At 39.6% G+C, this 21706-nt stretch overlaps 1 long non-coding RNA gene across 1 annotated transcript in view; it reads left to right on the top strand.

Annotated features, from left to right (window-relative positions):
- The first annotated feature begins 877 nt into the window (after positions 1-877).
- LOC131410691 (uncharacterized) overlaps positions 878-21706 on the top strand; it is an 83523-nt gene continuing 62694 nt past the window's right edge. The window contains exon 1 of the long non-coding RNA XR_009221386.1: positions 878-940. This is a non-coding gene — a long non-coding RNA (uncharacterized LOC131410691). The remainder of the gene's footprint in view (positions 941-21706) is intronic.

Consider the following 21706-nt stretch of genomic DNA (forward strand, 5'->3'; position numbering starts at 1 on the left):
ACATACCTTAAAAACCAAGTTATTTTTCTTGCTGACAAATTTTATAACAGGGATAACATGAACTTATTTGACTAAAAAATCAGGTCGAATAAAAGTTGCATGTCTGTATTATATTAAATGTTGATAACTCTGAAGACATGTCTATTTTAATTAAGCCAGCAAACTCAAACTAGCTTTTATTTACTGAATATTTTCCTGGATCATATTACCTTGAAAATCATTTGGGTTAGTTTCTATTATATTTTTGAGAATTTTATGAATACTTAATTTATATAAACACTTAATTTTCTTTAAACCAATTAAGTAGAACTCTTTTACAAATTAATTTTGGCAATACCATCTGGAGGTAGAAAATACCACACATCTACAACACATATACACATGTATACATAGATACACATAAACATATAGACAAACGCAAACAGAGACCTTATAGTTTTTGTTTTAAAATTTTAGCCAAGAGACAGGTATGATAATGAAACATTAACTAGTTTATAAAAGAACAGTTAGCATAAGTTAAGTTTATCTGCTAAGATGGCTAAAGCTTTTTTTATTAATATTTGTGGAGAAGACACTTAAGATTTGTTTTTGTCCTTCACAAGAAATTTTATGGAAGCTATGGGCTAGATTTTGGGCAAGGGAGCTTCTATAACAGTTTGTATTTTAAAAAAGCTTTTCCTTTTTTTTGTTCTTTAGTCTTAGGAATTGGGGATGGTCTAGATAAGAGTTTCTGGAGAAGACTGGTAAAACATTTACATCTCAAAGGCACAGGGAAAGAATGCAAGTTCCTCCAAGAAGGACTTTTGTTCCCTAAGGCCAGAATTTTTACAATACTTACAAGCCTTTTGAGGTAAATAGAGGTTTTGGGATTCTTAAAAAGGATAGGTGGACTTTGAATTGTTTCTGGAGCGGCATTTCTGGTTTTGCAAAGATTTGTAAGGTAAGGACAATTGCTTTTAATAACTCAAAGAATTGGGTTGTAGCCTAAATGATATCAAGAGGCTGATCTACCCATCCAACTATATCATCTTCGATTTGCTTAGGGGAAAAGGCCTAAACAAATTCCTATCAGGCTCTAAATATGAGCTTCTAATCTGACCAACTTATGACCATAGAGCTACTTAAAAATTCTTTTAAATATCTTGTCAGTTTTCAGCTGGGACTAACAGTAAATATTTCTGGCAGTATTGAGTAACTCTTAGGATTTAAGAGCCATCCCCATAGTGGGTTCAAAAGATATTACCTTCCCAAGATCCAGAACCACTTACAAAGATAGACAAAAGAAATCCTGGGAGAGAAAGGATCAGTAACCAGCGTGTGTGGATTTGGAAAGGAAGGGACAGTGTGAAATTTTATTTCCCTCTCTCAAGTGGGCACTATAGACAGAGATTCAGGAAAGCTGACTCTGAGAAGGATTTTCATGGTTAGCTGGTTTCTGTCAGTTTTCCCAGGATTCCATCTGCAGGCTCTGGTACCTACCAGAATTTGGGAAGATTTTCCATTAATGTTAGTTTTAGTTTCTCCTCATCTGTTTAAGGGAATAAAGTAGCAGTTTACCAGACAATCCCTCAGAGGCCCATCAGCTCTTGGAGGGGCCCATAAGGGGACCCTCCTTTGGAGGTAGACACTGGAACATCTGTAAGGCCATTAACTTGATGGACTTTTGTTTATGGTCTTGTAGTCTCTTTAGAGTGGGAAGACAATTCAGACAGAAGATTGGTAGAATGAGTACTCAAATAAAGGAGGATGGAGAGGAGCAGTAGGAGTTACATCAGTCTTATAATCTTTTGTTTTAGGTACCTCTTGTGTCTTTAATTTTTCACTAGCCTTTTACAACGAATTCAATGGAACTATTTTGGAATTTTGAAGCCTTTTGGAGGCTTTTGCATGCCAGTTAAAATAGGTATCCCATTCTGTTTTATTTGGGAGCCCTTGCTTTCAAGTCCACTTCTTAAATCATCTTATCTAATTGGACCATTTCTCATAATGGCTACTGTAATTCTAGGTTATTTTTAGTAAGATTTTGCCACTTTTATAGATATTTATAGCTTCCAAGACCATAGTTCTTAGACATAAAATGAGTGGGTGGGCCAGAAGGTGGTACATTCAACTTTTTGGAATTTAAGGATCTCACTCTTTTTTAGTTAAGCCTCTGGGTCTCTCGGAGCCAAACTAATACTTAAAGGGGATGTGCTCCTCAGTTGGAGATTGTGTGGTGTTATACAGTGTACTTCGTCGTACAGAAGTTTTCTCAAGGTTAGCAGGTGACCTAGTGTCAATCTAATGCATTCTTTGACCAACTTTTACTAACACAGGAGTCTTGGAGTTAGGTGGCAAACACTCTAATAGCTTTTAAGTGCTCAACCCATGCCCATTAATTTTTGCGGCTTCCAGCTTCCTGGTCCTGTTAGCAATAGCCTTTACCTCATATGCACATTAATAGAAACCATCAGTAACTGAAGAAACAGGACTGTGGACACCAGCAGTAACTGACGAGATGTTGCTGTGAACTCGCCAAGAGAAGGCCCTGTACACACCACCAGCAATTCCCAACGTGGAACTGGGGATTAGAGAAAGAATGGGGACTGTGTACTGGGAATGGGGAAAGGACGGAACCAGCAGATCCCAAAGAACAGGCCTTGCAGACTGCTTCCAAACACATGGAGAACTGCAGCTGCCACCAGCAGTTCCTAACATGGAATCTGAGGACAGAACCAAGTGCTGGGGTTTGCAGTCAAGTGAGGAATTGCAGACTAAACCAAGGACTAGGGGCTTGGGTTTTGGGTGGACACATCTAGTAGCTCAAACTGACCTGCCCTGGACTGGAAAGCCAATTATGTCAGGAGCTTGATGCAAAGAGAGAGGAGCCCAGAACCAAGAGGAACTTACCCACGGCCCTCAGAAATGGCGAGAAAGAGAACTCAAAGGGTTTGTGGGTACCAAGCCTGTGTTTCTTGTTGTCCCTGAAGCCATCAGAAATTTACTTTAGATCCCATTGCGCCACCAAATATGTTAAAAACAAAATACAACCGAGTAAATGTAAGGATCTAATTGACTTTATTCATGATTCATGAATTGGGCAGCATCCCATCTAGCAAATAGGAGAGAGCTCTGAGGAGCTGTACAAAGTGGAAAACTTTTATAGGCAGAAGGATGCAGGGCAAGGAAGTTATTCTAGCAAAGAGTAGATTGTTTCAGGCAAGGCCACCTCCCTTTGGGGGAAGGCGGGGGTCTGTCAGGCAGATTACTTCACTAGTGCTGACCAGGTAGTTCCAGGTTGACTGGTTAAAGATTATATTCCTAGGAGAGGCTTGAAACTGCAGTTAGGTTAGATATTAAGTCTTGGTTTGCTGACGTGGAGCTTAGCACAAATGACTCTATTTTGGGCCTGTTTTTTTTGTTTGTTTGTTTGTTTGTTTTTTAACAAAACTAAGGATGGCCATTAAAAGAAAAACATTTTTTCTACTCACAATACTTACTCACATTTTCTCCTCACAATGTGTGGAGGTTTTCCCACACCAACCAATTCCAACTCTTCAGATACCAACTGCATTTCCTACAATTCAATTCTGACACTGACTACCCGGAATTATCACAGACCCCACAGATTATGGGCTCAGTCCCACAAGACTGCAACCCCTTCAGATACCAATCACGAGTATGGGCCTCCTGTACTTGTGACTGCCCTGCTATAACGTGGTGGTTCCCATGACCCCTCCTCAGGTTTGATAATTTGCTATAATGACTCACAGAACTCAGGGAAACATTTTACTTACAATTACCAGTTTATTATAAAGGATACAACTCAGGACCAGCCAGTTGGAAGAGATGCGTAGGGCAAAGTATGTGGGAAGGAGCTAGGAGCTTCCATGCTTTCTCTGGCATGTCACCTTCCCAGCACCTAAGTGTGTTCACCACCTGGAAGCTCTCTGAACCTCAGGGTTTAGGGGTTTTATTGAGGTTCCATTACATAGATATGGTGGATTAAATCATTGACCATTGGTGATTAACTTAATTTCCAGTCCCTCTCCCCTGCCCAGAAGTTGGGGGTGAAGCTGAAAGTTCTAACCCTCTAATCACATGGTTCTTCCTCTGGCAATGGGCCTCCATCCTCCAAGAGTCACCTCATTAGCGTAAACTCAGGTATGGTCGACAGGAGCTTATGATTAATAATAAAACACACTCCTCTCACTAGTACCACTTAGAAAATTCCACGAGTTTTGGAAATTTTGTGCCAGGAACTGAGGACAGAGACCAAATATATATTTTTTATTATATCACAATATCACAGCCATCCAGGCAGATACACTCGATGACAGCATTATGTACTGTCTGTGGTCTAAAAGGTGGCAGAATTCTCTCGCCTGGAGTCATCAGAGAAAGCCTGGTGGAGGTGCTTGAGCTGGGCCTTGGCAGACGAGTTGGGGGTCAACACCTACAGGTGGGGGACAGCATGTGAGGAGTGAGCATGGTGCACTCTAACTTGGATGACTGTATACCTTGTTGTGCAAACTGGGATACTCTTGAGAGTGGAGGAGGGACTCCTGTTAATAATTACATGGGACACTGGGTGTAAACTAAGCCGGCTCCTGGCAGATGGGATGTTGGTCATTCTCAGTGGAATCCTCTTGTCAGAACCATAGGTGTCTTAGAGCTGGGTGTGGGGTGGGAGTGATTGTTCAAGTGCAGCTTTAAGGCCGCGGCCCTCCTCCCAGCCAGCCAGCCAGGCAGCCAGGCCTGGAAATCTGCGCTTTAATAAGCACCAGGTGATTCTGATGCAGAGTTCATGGACTACAAACATATTTTTCTAAATTAGAAGCCCATTTAAATTTATTTTTAAACTTTTTATTATGGAAATCTTTGAAAATACATAAAAAAAAGAGAGATGAGAATGAAGAACCCCATATATGTTCATTCAGCTCCAACAATTAGCAACACGTTTTCCTAACATTTCATCTGCTTATCCCTGTACGTTTTTTTTTTTCCTTCTAGGCTGGAGTATTTTAAAGCACTTTTCAGACATTATTTAACCCATATCCAGCATGGAATTTTTTTTTTACATGACCACAATAGCATTATCACACCTAACAAAAGTAACCAGAATCTTTAACATCCTCTAATGCTCCATCATTGTTCAAATTTCCCTAATTGTCTCAAAAACATTTCTTTAGAGTTGGTTTGTGAAGATCCAAAAAAGACCAACACACTGTTTTTGGTGGTTGTATTTCTTAAGTCTGAGACCTCTTTTTTTAAACCTGTGCTGTATATTCATTGAAGAAATGGGTCATGTGTCCTGCACAGTTTCACGGATGACATCTTGAGTAACACTGATCTAGTATTTCTTATTTAAGTTAAAACTGTCTTTCTGGAGAATTCCACCGTGGACTTAGTTAGCCCTTTGCACAGACTCATAACCGTCATGGATGAGGACATTGGCCACAGGGTGAACAAAATTTCTAGGGAGACTTTGTTCACTCCCATTCATTCCACTGTTTATTCATTTTTTTCAACAAATAGTATCAAAATCGGGCAGTCACCCTACAGATTCATTGATGTAAAAGAAAGTTCTTGTCTTCAAGGAGTGCGGAAGTGAAATCTGACCAGTGGAAGTGCAGTACAGAACTCTGGATGCTGGGTCTTATCTGCATAGGAGGAGAGGGAAGGGGTATGTGGAATTAGCTATCATTTCCCCCACCTTATGTATTTATGACTTTTTGACATTATCATGACTTTTAAAACCATGATAAATATTCATGCTAAGTAAAACAATACAGAGCTGAATAAACAGAGACCTGACAATTTCCCTATTATCCCCTTATAATCTCAATTTCAGAAGTGATCAATATCAATAGTTTGGTATGTGCCTGTCCATGTCTTTGAGCCAAATCTTATAAGCTGAGAGGGCCTTCTCCAGGTGGCCAAGGTGGATGAGGGCCTGTGGAAGGAGATCTTGCCGAGGAGTATTCCCTTGATCCAGGGGGCAGTGGGGAGCCCCTGAAGGACTCTGAGCTTGAGAGAGGCATGCTCAGACATATGCTAGGACTTACATGGCCACGATGTGCCCAGGGGAGATGAGGAGCACCAGAGCTAGGCCACTAGCTGTGGGAATTGAGAGAGGAGACACGTGTGACAAAGCAGGTGAGGAGTGTCCTTTTCTCACTGGGGCCTCTTGTGCTGGCCATCACCTCCTCTTGAGACACTACACCTGCTCTCAGCAGGGTTCTGCGGTGGAGTCCAGGCCCCGCAGGGCCTGTGATCATTAATTAGTGACGAATGGGCATGGGGGGGGGAGTGGCAGCATGTGTGTTCCATTTCTGGCCCAGCTGCCATGAAGGGTGGTGGCAGTGAGGGCCCAGACAGCTTGTGATACTACAAGAGCTGAGGCAGCGGCATTGGGGATAAAAGCATAAGCTTTGGAGTTGAAAATATCTGGGTTCAAACCCCAGCTTTATCACCTGTGTGATCTTGGACCATTGACTAAAGTCTTCTGACCTCTGTCTTCTGCATCTGTGAAGTATGGTGGATAATACCTGCCTTATCCAACCCCTGGGGTAATGAAATGAGAGAATATATACAGAGCACTTAGCACAGTGCCTGGCACATGGTGAAGTGGTTCTTGTATTATGATGGTATCTCATGGGTCCATCCCAAGGCTGTGAAGCAGGATGGTTTTGAGACCCCATGGCCCTCGAGAGGAGCCTGCTGAGTTGTTGAAGGCCTGGCAGCCAGCGGGCAGCTGGGATGGTTCCTGGCTAAAGCTAACTCTCCTCCTCTCCTTTTTTCTTAACCCTCTAAGCTGGCTGTTGCTTTGTTTTTTACTCTTTACTCCTGCCATGTGATCTTTGATGTGCATTGTAATAAAATTTCACCCAGGGCAGGGCCTGGCTGCAAGCCTTGCATTTCATATTTGTCTGCCTATCAATCCATCAGGCCCAACAGCGATGGGCACCCACCATGTGTCCCACTTAGCCCTTGGCTTGTGAAGATCCATGACTTGGTGCTCAGAGGGACACTGTATTTATAGCATTGTGTCTGTATGTTTCCTGCCTTAATCTTGAAATGGTGGCTTTAACTTATTTTGTTAACCATGCCTGGGGAATAGTCGCCTGATTCTTAGCATCCCTTTCCCACCCTGTTCCATTTCTCTGCAAATGACACCTCTTTGTCTCCAGGGAAGAACTCTGTCATCTCCATTCGCTCACACCCTGATTGGAAACACTGCCTGTGGGAGTGGCAGGCTATCTGAGAGTAGAATATGCCAGTGGTTCCCTGTCTGCTTTTCCTGAAGCAATTATTTGTGCATGGAACTGGGGAGAGGAGGAACCACTAATAGCCATCTTTTTCCTTGGGAAGGAGGGGTGTTGGCCTTGTTAATATTAAATCACTTGATGCAGCCTCTTGCTTGGCATTTTCTGGTGTTCAGTAACTCTTTATGGTTCCTGAATTCTGGGATATTAAATCAGGGCCCTTGTTAGACTTGCCCACTTGCATGCTAGGATTTGCTGGGACAATGTTTGGTGGCCCAGATGTAGCTAAAGGGGGCAAGGTGGTCAGCACATTCTCTAGTGGCCTCTTTCGTATAATTGTTTGTAAGATAATATGTTGGCATGATAGGTTGTTAAGATTATGTTGAAAACACCTTTGGGAAGCTGTATGAAAGAAGCAATTGAAACATCAGTGGGCAGATGGTCAGATGAGGAAAAAAGGTAGCCCGTGGGGGACACAATTTTTATGTGCTTGTTCACCCCACCAACCAAGGGTACAGGTGTGACCTACCCCTGGCTCATGCTCTCTGCCCACACCTTTCCCATACCTGTGTTTCACAGTGGTCTTTTATCCATGTGTTTTTCTAAGCATTGAGACACAGTAAGCTTTTTTTCTTTCCTTTCACAGCAACTTGAATTATACCTGACATTTTGTACAATCCCCACATGCTGCAGAGTATAAATTCAGTAGAGAAAGAGAGGAAGGTAACAGGAGCTGGGAGAGGTGGGAGATCCAGCTCTGAATATTGACAGTATGGTGTGATGGTCTGTGCATGTGGACCACTAAGTTTGGAGATAAGTTGTTATGCGGCAATAGATGACTAATACAATGTCTATTGAGTAAGAAGAGGGTTTTCAGTCTCAGCCCCACACACTGCTCAGAAACAGCATCCCTAACCCCTGCCCTAGCCTCAGTCAATAATCCAAATTCCCTCCTCCTTCAAGGTGGGCTCCCCTTGGCAGTGGGGTGGGTGGTAGTTATGCTCGATCAGTCAGGATAGGGTAGGCTATGCTATGGTAACAACTCCTAAATTTCAGTGGTGTAACATAATAAAGGTTGAAAGGTTGATTTCTGTTCTTGCTCGTGCTGCATGCCCTTTGTAGGTCACAGAGGTGGCTCTGCTTTTATTGTAGGTACTCAGTGCCCCAAGCTGACTGAGCAGCCACCATCTAGAAAGTTGATGGTCGTCATATCAGAGGGAAAGAGTTCTAGAGGGTCTTGCACTGTTAATTAAATGCTTCAGCTTAGAAGTGAAGGGGATCAGAATATGCCAACCCAAAATATCCTACTTTGGCATAAGGATTATTTTGAGCTGAAGGCAATTGAGAAACAGCAGACAGAGGAGGAACTCTCTGCCCTCTCTACTTTCTCTCTGAAAGCAGGGTGAAGGTATTGCCCCCTCCCGTCTCCCATACCAGGAAGAGAAGAATGACTTTTTTTTTTTTTTTTTTTTGGTGAGGAAGATCAGCCCTGAGCTAACATCCATGCTAATCCTCCTCTTTTTGCTGAGGAAGACCGGCTCTGAGCTCACATCTATTGCCAACCCTCCTCCTTTTTTTTCGCTCCAAAGCCCAGGTAGATAGTTGTAGGTCATCCTTCTAGTTACACATCCTTCTAGTTGCTGTATGTGGGACGCGGTCTCAGCATGGCCGGAGAAGCAGTGCATTGGTGCGCGCCCGGGATCCAAACCCGGGCCGCCAGTAGCGGAGTGTGCGCACTTAACCGCTAAGCCACAGGGCCGGCCCAAGAGTGACTTTTAATTACTGGAGATGACTCTCATCCCTAGAGATGACATTGATTTGAGTCTGCATATTAACTTTAGTAAAAAACCCTTATCTTCCATTAGTTTCCTGCATATATTTACCTTCCCACAATTTAAAATCCCTAGAAGCCCAAACCCCTTTTCCTTTGTCTTGTCACTTCTTCATAATTTATTGCCCTTGTTAAATGGTATATAAGCTCTCAAGCCTAACTACTTCTTTGCATTTTCACTTCTTTCCTGTGAAACTCCTGTGTGCATGCAAAATAAACCTTTTCTCCTGTTAATCTGTCTTTTGTCAGTTTAATTTGCAGTTCTCAGTCACTGAACATAAAAGAGTATAGGAAAAGTATTTTTCCTCCCTACAGAACTGACACACATCATGTCATTGACTAGAGCTAGTCACATGGCCACACCCTGTGCCCAGAATTTGGAGAGGCAGACTATGTGTCAAACAGCACTAGTGACTACCCTAGGGCCTTTGCTGCTCTTTCCTGCCCGCTGATTATAGTAATAGCAATCACATTTTACCAAAGTGCTTATTATATGTCAAGTACTGTGACAGCTGCTTTATAGAAATTGTCTGTTATCTTCCCAACAGCCTTATGAAGTAGATACTATTACCATCTCACTCGTTTTACAAAGAAGGAAACTGAGGTACACAGAGGTTAAATAACTTGCTCAAGGTCAGACAGTAAATGGTGGAACCTAGATTCAAACCCCAGACTCTCTCTTCAGAGCCCAAGCTCCCACCACCGCAATTTGCTGCCTCTCTGATCTGAGTTGGAGCCATTAGAACCAGCAAAGATGTTCTAAAAGAGCTGAACCTCAAGGGAAACATGGGTCAGCATCTCGGTATCTTCTCTCCCAAGAAACTCCTTGATTTCTGTGAAAATTTGCTGAATTTCTACCTAGAAGCCTTCCAGCTTCACATATCAAGTGGTAAAGGGAGTGTGGTGGGTGCTGGGATGGCCATTATCAAGTCCAAAGAATATTTTATGTTGCTAAAATGAAATAACAGTAGCATATAACATTTATCAGGGGCTTACTATGTACCAGGCTCATTCTAAGTCCGTTACATTTATTTAATTCTCATCACACTCCTATGAGGAATAGGCCCTATTATTATCCCCATTTTACAGATGGGGAAATGGAGGCACACAGAGATTAGGGAAGTTGCCTGGGGTCACATGACTGGTAGGTGGAGGAGCCAGCAAACCTTTTGGAAAGGTATGGGATTAAAGAGTGGTTGGATTTTATTTTCCTAATCTTTTAATTTAGAGCTTGAAGCAGCAGTAAAATGGAAAAGGGGAAATTTGGAGACGTGGTGGAAATGGCTGCTGAAAACTCAAGGTTCTTAATAAAGGACATCTATTTTAGTGTTTAGACATGGAGTGTTCTGCATACCAGTTGTCAATGAATGGTTCCATCATTTTAAAATCGACTTATGTACCCACATACAGTAGATTTACTTTTAGCGTTTGTTTACACAGGGTACAAAGCCATTTCCATATTATCATAAGGCTTATGAACCATATACTATCCTAAAATAATAATGTCTTTATTATATATATCAGGTTCCTATAGGCATTCCAAGTGCTTCTCCTGCTCAGTGAAGATTTGGCTAATATGGTAGGATAGAAGCAGTTTTTTTGGTTCTCTGAGAAGCCTTTGTTTTTAATCTGCGCAATATTGTTACTCTTGTTGTTTTTGTCGTTCTTGTCATAGCTGGATTCTATCTGTGTGTTTCCTGCATGTTTCTCAGCTTCACTAGAACACTAAGGTCTCTGACTTGTGTCCTGAGGCCTTTTCCCTTCTCCCGCGCTCAGATCTGTGGACTTGGGTCACCGCTTCAGAGGCAGCAGCTAAGAGCCTAAGATGCGAAGACAGAAGCTGCTTGTAAAAGCGTCAGATGAAAGAGTCAGACACAGGATTTGGAAACAGTCTTATGTAGTTCTATAAACTGCATATGACTGATATGGGGAAGGAGAGGGAGGAATTTGAAGGATCGAGGGAAGAGGAAAGAGTGGGAAACCCTCAAGCCTGGGTTGGAGAGGGGTGATGGCATGACCTCTTGTGGACTGTGTGCAAGGACTCCTGGTAGACTGACTCAGCTGTCCTGCTTGTTGCTATCACCAACAGCCAGTGATTGGCCTATCAGCCATGAGTGTCTGGGTCAAAGTGATGCTTGGCCAGGCCAAGGAGATTCTGTTCTGTCTCTTTCCCTGTTCCAGTCATAACGTGCTGCTGGTCATGGGCCACTGTAAGCCTTTGGGGATAGAGATTGGGGAAATTGTAACCCTCGAGAGGTTGCCATGGTGATGTGAAGAGGAAAGCCTTGCCTCTTGATCAAGATGGGGCCAAGTGGGGTCTGGACAGAACCAGTGGGAAATTGTCCCTTGGGCCAGGACAGTGGTGAACTCATGCCCCCTGTTATATTATTGTTATTGTAGTAGATGTATATGGAGATTAAAATATTAGTACTGAATGGTACAGCATGAATAGTGAAATACTCCCCAACCCAGTTCTGTTCGTGTTAGGAAGCATAATTCTAAATAATAAACATATACCTCAATTCATTCATCAGCTTTAAATTGTGTTTATTGATACTTTAATAAAACAGATGGGGATGAAATTCACTTTCATTACCCTTTTAATCTGATCACTCTTCCTCCTAATTTTTATTAATTTTCTAATTTCTAATCTCTATGAGAAATTTAGTGCCTCAGCACTTCCCACTGTCTCTCGTTCATCTACCTCTCAGCTGGTCAACCTTCCCCATACGTTTTTATTACAAAGTTTTGTAGCATTTACATTATATTACATTTTAATTAAATAAAATATCAAGATTCAATATCATTTATAATGTTTATTGTAGGAATGGTTAGAATTACTATACCTTCAGAAAAGGATATGTAATATATCACCAAACTTGGGCCATTGAAAGGAAGACACTCCAAGTTTCAAGGATTCTTTTCAAAATTATGCCTTGGTTTGCTTCATATTTCGAATACAACTTTCTAGGAACACGTATTTACTTTGCTAAAAGTTTGTAATTGCCTTCCTTTTTTGTTTTTTCTTGTTGACTGGAGGAACGTATGCCTTCTTCACCACATACCTGAGCTCATTCAGTTTAAAGCAAAATGCTTGTTGAATATCCTAATGTCTTTCTAGGCCTGCTGCGCAGGTGTCAGCCTGGGATTTGTTTTCATTGTATTTTAACTTGATTATACTGTTTCTAGGATCCTATATCTTACTTTTTCTTTAATTATTATTTTCCATTCTTTGTTTTAGAGGCGTATACTCTCAATAAATTTTTCAGAAAGTGTTTATAGAAGTTAAACTTTCTAAGTTAAAGCATGTCTGAAAAAATGTCTTTTATTTTGCCCTTGAACTTGATTGATGATTTGGCTCAGTATAGAATGCCATGTTCAAAATCATTTTTCCTTCTGAATTTTGAAAGCATTGTTTCGTTGTTTTCTAATATCCAAAATAGCTAGAAGACCTTGTCAATTTTTAAAACAAAATCTATCCCTTGCAGGTAAACTGTTTCCCCTCATTCTGGATCTTGCATTTAGATTTAGTGTTCTTAAATATGAGAAGAGTTGTGAGGGCTTGAGTATTTCATCAGTTTTGGGAAATTTTCTTTGATTATTTCTGTGATTAATTCATCCCTTGCATATTTTTGGTTCCCTTTCTGGAACTTCTATTGGATGTATGTGGCCCTCTTGAATCAATCTTCTCTTATCTTCTCACTCCTTTTTTCTTTTTCTTTCACCAGCTTTATTGAGGTTTAATTGACAAATAAAAATGGTATATATTTAAAGTGTACAACAATGTGATAGTTTGATATATCTGTACATTGTGAAATGATTACCACAGTCAAGCTAATTAACACATCTATCACCTCACATAGTTATCCTTTGTTGTCGTTGTTATAGTGAAAAGACTTGAGATCTACTGTCTTAGCAAAGGACAAGTATATAATACAGTATTATTAACTATAGTCACCATGCTGTATGTTAGGTCCCTATAAGTTATCATTGAAAGTTTGTATCCTTTGACTAACCTCCCCCAATTCCCTCCCTCTACCCTCCCAGCCCCTGGTAACCACGATTCTACTCACTGGTTCTATGAGTTTGACTTTTTTAGATTCCACGTATGAGTGAAGATCATGCAGTCTTTGTCTTTCTCTGTCTGGCTAATTTCACTTAGCATAATGTCCTCCAGGCTCATCCATGGTGTCGCAAAAGGCAGAATTTTGTGTTTTTTATGACTGAATAATATTCCTGTGTGTGTGTGTGTGTGTGTGTGTGTATTTCACATTTTCTTTATCCATTCATCCATCGATGGACACTTGGGTTGTTTCCAATTTGGCTGTTGTGAATAATGCTGCAGTGAACAGAAGAGTGCAGATATCTTTCAAGATGCTGATTTCATTTCCTTCAGATACATACCCAGTAGTAGGATTGCTGGATCATGTAGTAGTTCTATTTTTAATTTTTCGAGGACCCTCCATACTGTTTTCCATAACAGCTGTACCAATTTACATTCCCACCAACAGTGCATGAGGGTTCCTTTTTCTCCACATCCTTGCCAACACTTATTATCTCTTGTCTTTTTGATAATAGCCATTCTAACAGGTGTGAGGTGATATCTCATTGTGGTTTTGATTTGCGTTTCCCTGATGATAGTAATTTTGAGCACTTTTTTGTGTATCTGTTGGCCATCTGTATGTCTTCTCTGGAAAAATATCTATTTAGGTCTTTGGCCCATTTTTTAATTGGTTTATTTGTTTTTCTGCTGTTGAGCTGTATGAGTTCCTTATGCGTTTTGTATATTAACTGTTATCAGATATATGGTTTGCAAATATTTCCTCCCATTCTATAAGCTGCATTTTCATTTTGTTGATTATTTCCTTTGCTGTGCAAACGCTTTTCAGTTCAGTATAGCCTCTAGTCTCACTTGTTTTTTTTGTTGTTGTTGTTGCTTGTGCTTTTGATGTCATATCCAAAAAGTCATTGCCAAGACCATGTCAAGGAGTTTTTTTCCCTATGTTTTCTTTTAGAAGTTTTAGGGTTTCAGGTCTTATGTTTAAGTCTTTAATCCAGTTTGAGTTAATTTTTGTGTAAGGTGTAAGATAAGGGCCTAATTTCATTCTTTTGTGTTTGGATATCCATTTTTCCCAGCACCATTTATTGAAGAGACTACCCTTTCCCCATTGTGTATTTTTGGCACCCTTCTTGTAGATTAGTTGACCATATATGTGTAGGTTTATTTCTGGGTTCTCAATTCTGTTCCATTGTTCTATGTGTTTGTTTTTATGTCAGTACCATACTGTTTTGATTACTCTAGCTTTGTAATATGGTTTGAAATTAGTAAGTGTGATGCCTCTAACTTTTGTTCTGCCTTCTTAAGATTGCTTTGGCTATTCAGGGCCTTTTGTGGTTCCATACAAATTTTAGGGTTTTTTTCTTTTTTATTTCTGTGAAAAATGCCATTGGAATTCTGATAGGGATTGCATTGAATCTGTAGATCACTTTGGGTAAAATGGACATTTTTACAATATTAAATTTTCCATTCCAAGAACACGAGATACCTTTATGTTTATTTATGTCTCCTTCAATTTCTTTCATCAACGTCTTATAGTTTCGGTGTGCAGATCTTTCACCTCCTCCAAGGTTAAATTTATTCCTAAGTATTTTATTCTTTTTAATGCTATTATAATGGGATTATTTTCTTAATTTCCTTTTCAAATAGTTTGTTGTTAGTGTATAGAAATGCAACTGATTTTTATATGTTTATTTTGTATCCTGCAACTTCGTTTTCTAGTTCTAACAGTTTCTTGGTGGAGTCTTTAGAGTTTCTTATCTATAAGACCATGTCATCTGCAAACAGAGACAATTTTATTTCTTCCTTTTCAGTTTGGATGCCTTTTACTTCTTTTTCTTGCCTAATTGCTTTGACTAGAACTTCCTGTACTACGTCGAATAGGAGTGGTGAGAGTGGACATCCTTGTCTCGTTCCTGATCTAAGGGGAAAAGCTTTTAACCTTTCACCATTGAGTATGATATTAGCTGTGGGTTGTTCATATATTATTTTGAGATTTGTTCCTTTTATACTCCGTTTTTTGAGAGTTTTTATCATGAAAGGATGTTGAATTTTGTCAAATAGATTTTTGCCTCTATTGAGGTGATCATATGATTTTTATCCCTCCTCTTGTTAATGTGGTGTATCACACTTATTGATTTGCATATGCTGAACCATTCTTGCATTTAAGGGATAAATCCCACTTAATCATGATGTATGATCCTTTTAATTTGGTGTTGAATTGTTTGCTAGTATTTTGTTGAGGATATTTCTTTTTTAATTAATTTTTTTTGTTGTTTGTTTGTTTTGTGAGGAAGATCACCCCTGAGCTAACATCCATGCCGATCCTCCTCTTTTTTAGCTGAGAAGACTGGCCCTGAACTAACATCCGTGCCCATCTTCCTCCACTTTATATGGGATGCTGCCACAGTATGGCCTGACAAGCAGTGCATCAGTGCACGCTGGGGATCTGAACCCTGGCTGCCAGCAGCGGAGCGCACGCACTTAACTGCTATGCCATGGGGCCAGCCCAAGGATATTTCATCTACATTCATCAGGAATATTAGCCTGTAGTTTTCTTTTCCTATAGTATCCTTATCTGGCTTTAGTATGAGGGTAATGCTGGACTCATAAAATGAGATTGGAGGCATTCCTTCCTCTTCTGTTTTTGGGAAGAGTTTGAGAAGGATTGGCATTAATTCTTCTTTAAATGTTTGGTTGAATTCACCCATGAAGCCATCTGGTCCTTGGCTTTTCTTTGTTGGGAGGTTTTTGACTACTAATTCAATCTCCTTACTCATTATTAGTCTGTTCAGATTTTCTATTTTCTTCATGATTCATCATTGGTAGATTGTATGTCTCTAGACATTTATCCATTTTTTCTAGGTTGACCAATTTATTAGCATATAATTATTAATAGTAGTTTCTTATGATTCTTTGTATTTCTGTGGTATCAGTTGTAATGTCTTCTCTTTCATTTATAATTTCATTTATTTGAGTCCCCTATCTTTTTTTATTGCTAAGTCTAGCTAAGGGTTTGTCAATTTTGCTTATCTTTTCAAAAGATAGGTTTATTGATTTTTTTCTATTTTCTTTTCAGTCTCTATTTCATTGATTTCTGCTGTAAACTTTACTATTTCCTTCCTTTTGCTAACTTTGGGTTTAGTTTGTTCTTATTTTTCTATTTTCTTGAGGTGTAAGGTTAGGTTGTTTATTTTAGATCTTTCTTTTTTCTTTAGATCTTTCTTTTTTCTTAGGCATTTATTGTTATAAACTTCCCTCTTAGAACTGCTTTTGCTTTACGTCTTCAGTTTTGCTTTGTTGTGTTTCCATTGTCATTTATCTCAAGATACTTTCTGATTTCTCTTTTGATTTTTTCTTTGACCTATTGGATGTTCAAGAGTGTGTTGTTTAATTTCCACATATTTGTGAATTTTCCTCCTATTAATGATTTCTTGTTTCATAGCATTGTGGTCAGAAAAGAAGATATGATTTCAATCTTCTTAAATCTGTTAAGACTTGCTTTGTGGCCCAGCATATGATCTATATTGTAGAATGTTCTGTGTGTGCTTGAGAAGAATATGTATTCTGCTGCTGTTGGATGGAATGTTCTCTATATGTATGTTAGGTCCATTTGGTCTTTAGTGTTATTCAAGTCCACTGTTTACTTTTTAATTGCTGTCTGAGTGTTCTATCTAATTTGAAAGTGGGGTATTGACATCCCCTACTATTATTGTATTGCTGTCTATTTCTCTCTTCAGTTCTGTTAATATTTTCTTTAAATATTTAGGTGCTCCAATGTTGGGTGCATGTATAATTTGTATTGTTATATTCTCTTTGTGAATTGACGCCTTTATCATTATATAGTGACCTTTGACTCTTGTGAGTGATTTTGACTAAAAGTCTATTTTATATGATATAAATATAGCCATTTCTACTCTCTTTTGGTTACCATTTGCATGGCATATCTTTTTCCATCTCTTCACTTTCAGCCTCTGTGTGTCCTTAAAGCTAAAGTGAATCTCTTGTAGGTGACATATTGGTGGATCTTGTTTTTTATCTATTCAGCCACTCTATGTCTTTTAATTATAGAATTTAATCCATTTACATTAAAGTAATTATTGATAGGTAAGGACTTACTATTGCCATTTTTAAAATTTTTTCCTATTTTTTAGTTCCTTTATTCCTTTCTTCCTCTCTTGCTGTCTTCCTTTGTGATTTATTTTTTTGTTGTGGTGTCCTGAAATTCCTTTCTCTTTATCTTATGTGTATTTACTAAAAGTTTGTTCTTTTTGGTTACCATGAGGCTTACATAAAATATCTTATCGATATAACAGTCTTTTGTAAGCTGATAACAATTTACTTTCAATCACACACAAAAGCTCTACACTTTTACTTCTCCTCCTCCCACCTTTTATGCCACTGATGTCACACTTTACATCTTTTGATATTGTGCATCCAATAACAAATTATTGTAGCTGTGGTTATTTTTAATAATATTGTCTTTTAACTTTTATACTAGAGATAAATGTGATTTACACACCACCATTACAGTATTAGAGTACTCTGAATTTTTTTTTTACCCTTACCAGTGAATTTTATACTTTTATATGTTTTCATGTTGTTACTTAGCATCCTTTAATTTCAACTTGAAGCACTCCTTTTAGCATTTCTTGTAAGGCAGGTCTAGTGGTGATGAACTCCTTTAGCTTTTGTTTGTCTGTGGATGATTTTATCTGTCCTTCATTTCTGAAGGAAGTTTTGCTGGGTAGAGTATTCTTGGTTGGCAGGTTTTCTTTGTCAGCACTTTAAATATATCATCCCATTCCCTCCTGGCCTGCAAGTTTTCTGCTGAGAAATCCACTGATAGCCTTTTGGGGGTTCCCTTGTATATAATGAGTCGTGTTTCTCTTGCTGATTTCCAAAGTCCTCTCTGTCTTTGACTTTTAAAATTTTGATTATAATGTGTTTTGGGGTAATCTTCTTTGTGGTCATTTTAACTTCTGGTTCCTAGATGTCCATATTTCTCTTTTGTCTAGATTTGGGAAGTTTTCAGCTTTTATTTCTTTAAATAAGAGTTCTGTCCCTATCTCTCTTCTCCTTCTGGAACTCTCATGATGCAAATATTAGTTCTCTTGATGGTGTCTGATATTCACTTAGGCTTTCTTTCTTTTTCATTCTTTTTTCTTTTTAATTCTCTAACTGAATAATTTTAAGTGACCTGTCTTTGAATTTGCTGATTCTTTCTTCTGCTTTGCCAAGTCTGCTGTTGAAGTTCTCAATTGAATTTTTCAGTTTTGTCATTGTATTCTTTAGCTCCAAGATGTCTATTTGCTTCTTTTTATGGTTTCTATATCTTTATTAAACTCCTCATTTTATTCATGCATTGTTTTCTTGATTTTATTTAAATTGTTTACCTGTGCTCTGTTGCATTCCTTTAAGTTTCTTTAAGATTATTATTTTTATCATTATTATTATTATCATTATTATTATTATTGTGAGGAAGATCAGCCCTGGGCTAACATCCGTCGCCAATCCTCCTCTTTTTGCTGAGGAAGATTGGCCCTGGGCTGACATCTGTGCCCATCTTCCTCTACTTTATATGGGATGCCGCCACAGCATGGCTTGACAAGTGGTGCATTGGTGTGCGCCCAGGATCTGAAACTGTGAACCCCAGGCTGCTGAAGCGGAGCGCGTGCACTTAACTGCTATGCCACCAGGACAGCCCCAAGATTATTATTTTGAATTGTATGTCAGGCAATTCACAGATCTCTATTTCTTTGGAGTCAGTTATTGGAGTTTTATTAGTTTCCCTTGGTAGTGTCATATGTCATATTTGCACAATTCTTCATGACCCATGTAGCCTTGTTTTTGTGTCTGTGCATTTGAAGGAGCAAACACTTCTTCCGGTCTTTATAGACTAATTTTGGCAAATAAATAGCTCCTGTTGGTTCCCTGGGCTGATAGGATTACCTTTGGAATTGCAGTTGTGCTGGGTTGGAGGCAGGTCAGGAGGCTGTTGCTCGGACCACAGAGGGATCCACAGCTGGTGGGCTTGTTTCCAGGAGCTCATGCAGGTGTGGATCCTGTTTAGTCTCTGAGTGGATGGGTCTACCTCCAGGACCTTATTCAGTAGGCTGGCGCTCCAGAGGCATGAACAGGTGTGTCTCCTGGTAGGTCTCTGGGTGGAGGAAACTGTTTGTGGACCTTGGCTGGGAGGGGTTGGAGCCAAGTCACAGATCCATTTCAGAATCTGCTGTCAGACTGAGGTTGTTTGGCCTGCCTCTGATGAGGGCTTGTATCCCGGTGGGTCCCTGTGCTAGCAGGACTGCTCATGGACTGGGGGTGGCAGGGGCTGGAGCTCAGTTATTGGGTCATTTAAAAATCTACAGTTACACTAAGTTTGGCAGGTTTGCCTCTAAGGGCTCCCAGACTGTGGCTGAGGGGCTGGAGCTGGAACACCTGCTACTTCAGGGTCCACCAGCTGGGACTAAGGTCTGTGGGCCTATTACCTGAGGCATGGATGGATGTGACTCCTCTGAGGTCCCTTGACATACGGGCTGGTGGCAGGACCAAGCCAAATGGGGCTGTAGCCAAGTCCTCGGGTACAGAGCTGTTTCCAGGTCTGTAGCTAGGATGACGTAGGCAGGTCAGCCACCTGGGCATAGGCCTGCCCTCTTAAAATGCCCCTCCTTGGTCTTGGACTCCATTAGGCTTCACAATCTCCTAACTGGATCCCAAAGCTCCCACACAGGTACTTTTGTCCATGGATGGCTGCCAAATTGTTGTTGCTGAGGGGAATATGAGTGGAAGACCTCCTATTCTGCCATCTTACTGATATCACTCTTCTCTCTCCTTTTTTCTAAGCTTTGACTTTTCACTCTCCAATCTGGTAATTTTTTCAATGTTTTCTTTCAGTCATTCTATTGAATATTTTACTTCAGCAATCATATTTCTTAATTCCATTAATTCTGTTCTTGGTTTATTCTTTTTTCAGAAGTACGACCTTGTTATCTGGAAATAATACTTCTCAAAAGACACTAATTATATATTTTTAATACTTTAAAATTTTTCCTTGAATTAAATAGTCCCTTCAGGTTGTTTTTTAGTATTTTATCTTCATGTTTCTCATGGTCTTTCTGTTTTTACTCAAATTTCTGGTAATATCTGGTTGTACCTTTATAGTTACAATGGAAAGACTTGTTGATTAATGGGTAGTTAGGTGGGTTTCTTCTGTCAGTACAGAGCTGAATGAGGGCTGAGAGTGTGCCCTGTTTCTGTGGACAGGGCTTGTCTACTGGAAGCTTTTAGGTTGTGCAAGTGGGGACGAGAAGGCAGGCGACGCCCCTGACCTTGGATGATCTTACTTTTGGGGTGTCAGCCCCTCTGAGAGCTCCAGCCTGCACCTGTCAGATTACTCCTTTTCTTCAGAGAGTATTTCTGTGCCTTCAGCCTTGGGGCAAATGCCATTATGGCACAGTTCTTTAATCGATGACCTCAATTTCTGTCCCTCGTATCATCCCTGTTCTGAGTTCCTGCCACCTTCAGAGAGTTCTTCCATGAAGAAAGGCTCCCACCTCCACCATAGCCTTCTTTGGTGCATGCTCTAAGCAGTGCGTTTCTGCTGTAGTTCATCCTGTTTGCCTTCTTCTCTCTTTCAGAAATGTATTAGAAACTTTGGTCTACTGATATCCCTCCCTAAAAGTCTCAGCACTTTGAGGAATGTATTCCCTTTCTTATGGCCATTACAATCTGTTTTAAGACTAGGAGGAGAAACATGTGCATTCATCCTGACATTTTGAACTAGAAGAGATTTATTCATTCAATTTCATTATTGGTGGATTATCTTCTTAAATTTTTCAACAGTAAGTGGAGCTTATATTTTATAAAACCCTACGTACCCAAGGACATCTTTCTGTTGTTTCCACATAAGCAAGAATTCTTAGTTGAGTATAAAATTCTTAGCTCAAAATTTCCTTCAAAATGTAGAACATGTTGCTCCATATCCTATTTCAGAAGAGAATTTGAGGCCAGCCTAAATTTTTTTCCTTCCATTATAGCAAAAACTGCTATAATACATGTGAGATTTTTAACCTTACTTAATTGTTCAAAAATTTTAGCATGTTGAGACTAGGTGTGGATCTCTTATTAAATTATTTTTCCTGAAATGCAATTATGCTCACGTCTGTAAACTTGGCACTTAGCAGGCACTCATTAATAGCAAGTAAAGAAATGAGTGAATAAATCATTCCAATTTGAAGTCTCAGTTTCTACTCCGTTTAGGAAGGTTTTCTTTTATTATGACTGATTTCGTCTTTCTCAGTTATTCTGGATTTCTTTCTCATGATCTATTACAACTCTTGGTTTATTCTCTTTGCCGTTGATTTTGTTTTATACAATGCATTTCTGTTATTTACTACCTGCATTGTGGGTTTAAATTCTCTTACTGCATTCTAGTGACCTTGCCATCTCTCATCACGTTATTGTTTTCGTATCACCCTGTTTTTCTTATATCTCAATCTTTCTTCTTGTGATTTTCTGACATGTTCCACAAAGGCTATGTCTGTCGGTGTTCTCATGAGGATTTTAATA

The sequence above is a fragment of the Diceros bicornis genome, chromosome 10, assembly GCF_020826845.1.
Source record: "Diceros bicornis minor isolate mBicDic1 chromosome 10, mDicBic1.mat.cur, whole genome shotgun sequence".
Taxonomy (NCBI): domain Eukaryota; kingdom Metazoa; phylum Chordata; class Mammalia; order Perissodactyla; family Rhinocerotidae; genus Diceros; species Diceros bicornis.